Source organism: Rattus norvegicus, chromosome 18, assembly GCF_021556685.1.
Source record: "Rattus norvegicus strain SHRSP/BbbUtx chromosome 18, alternate assembly SHRSP_T2T, whole genome shotgun sequence".
In the NCBI taxonomy this organism is placed as follows: domain Eukaryota; kingdom Metazoa; phylum Chordata; class Mammalia; order Rodentia; family Muridae; genus Rattus; species Rattus norvegicus.
The window spans coordinates 58,950,018-58,952,010 of NC_141551.1; the positions used below are offsets into that span (position 1 = coordinate 58,950,018).

At 42.5% G+C, this 1,993-nt stretch overlaps 1 non-coding gene across 1 annotated transcript; it reads right to left on the minus strand.

Moving 5' to 3' along the window:
- Positions 1-512: 512 nt before the first annotated feature.
- On the minus strand, positions 513-587 carry Trnaa-ggc5 (transfer RNA alanine (anticodon GGC) 5). The gene has a single exon. It is a non-coding gene; the product is annotated as a tRNA-Ala (tRNA).
- Between the last annotated feature and the right edge of the window lie 1,406 nt (positions 588-1,993).

The following is a 1,993-nucleotide window of genomic DNA, read 5'->3' on the forward strand; positions in this document are numbered from 1 at the left end:
TGTTCCCTTGTTTGGCTACTTCCTTCCCCTGAGGCTAACTACGAAGGTTCAGCTATCAGGGTTTTGAAGGACAGCAATTAAAAGCTCTTCTTTTGGCTCTGGTGACTAACATGGTGCCAAATCAATATTAACCAACTCATCTTAGCACAGGGGCTTCCCTTTTCCAATTATAAACCATTTGCCTATGAGCCATGGGTGGTGTCTCCTCTCTATCCAGAGGAAATTCTTAGTCTCTCTGGGATAAATATCCCTTTTCCCTCTCCCTTGTCACTGCCCCCCACTTCTTTTTCCCTTCTTCCCAGTTCTCTGTCTCCTCTCTTTGTCTCTTATTCCTTGCCCTTTATCTCTCTAGGGTAACTAAATCCCTTGATCTTGGTCTTGAGATGTCTTGGTCCTTCCACTTCCTTTAGGTCTCAAATATTCATAAACCATATTTCTGTGAGGAGTCACTGGAAGATACAAGGTACACATAGCTTCCCTCAACTTTCTTTTTTTTTTTTCTTTTTTCTTTTTGTCGGAGCTGGGGACCGAACCCAGGGCCTTGCGCTTGCCAGGCAAGCGCTCTACCACTGAGCTAAATCCCCAACCCCCCCTCAACTTTCTTGACATCAGTCCATACACATTCACATTCCAAATCATCTCCATCCCTGGGAATGTTCAGGGTTCATCCCATTTCCTGTGTTCCCATTTAGACTCCTCCCCATTCTTTCTAGAACTTTCTCTGCCTATGGTACTTTCTTTGCTTCCTTTCCTAAGTGAATGTGCCTTCTGCACACATTTGACCAGCATTTGCAGAGCTGCCAGCTATATACCAACATCCCTGTATTGCTCCTTTCTGATGACTCACCCTTTTAATTCTTTTATCTACTTGGCTTTAGTATTAACTCTCTACCAATATTTTCATCCCTCCATGATACTGCATCAAGCCCAGCAATTGCCCCCCTGGGGAAACATTAACTCTTGTCTGAGTAGGTGTCTTAATTTAGGTTTTATTGCTGTGAGGGCAATACAACCGAGGCCACTCTTTCAAAGGGAAATATTCACTGGGGTCTGGCTTACAGTTTCAGAGGTTCAGTCCATTATCATCATGGCGGACATCATGGAAGCTTGCATGCAGACATGGTGCTGAAAGAGCCCAACATTGTATAACTTGATCCAAAGGCAATCAGGAAAAGACTGCCATCCTGTCAACCAGAGGCAGCCATTAGGAGGCTCTATATCAACATTGGGTGGATCTTGAGCATTAGGAGACCTTAAAGCCCACCTATACAATGACACACTTCTGAAACAAGACCACACCTCCTAATAGTGCCACTTCCCATGGGGCCAGCATATTCAAACTACCACAGCTGGTGAACATCTGAGCTATAATTTCCCATGATTAACCCCTGCATTCTATGGTTTGGAGTAGAGTTCCTCCACACATACACATCAGACTCATCTGCTCATTATAGTCAGCACAACCCATGATGTGTCTTTTCATTTGCTTACAACCCCCTTGTATCATGAGGACATAACTTCAGTGGATACGGCAGAGACATTGGCCGTGGGATGTTCTTAATGTGCTGTGTTGTGTCAGCCTCCTGGCTTGCTTAGGGTAGTTATGGATGTGTTACATTTACGTCTACAATCTCACTTCTCATTTCCTGTTTGTTTTTCTTTCCTGCTTTGTTCTGGTTTCTGGTTTCTGTGGCTCCTTGTGCCAATCTCAAAAGACCCTATCTTGTTTTCCTTTCACTGGTCCAGAGTGTATTTCCTGTACTATTTTCTTCTTGGTTTCTCTCTGGGTGGTAATGTATGCAGAAAGCTTACCACATGAAATATCATTGTAATTTGTGTTCTAATCATCAAACTTGGTTCAGAAACTCATGAGCTGTATTCAACACTGTTTTCTTACAAACCATTTTTCCCTTCTTGAGATTCCAAAGCTTCTTATATAACATTCTGCTTTAAAAACAAAAAACAAAAAATAAAAACAAAAACAAACTTCTTT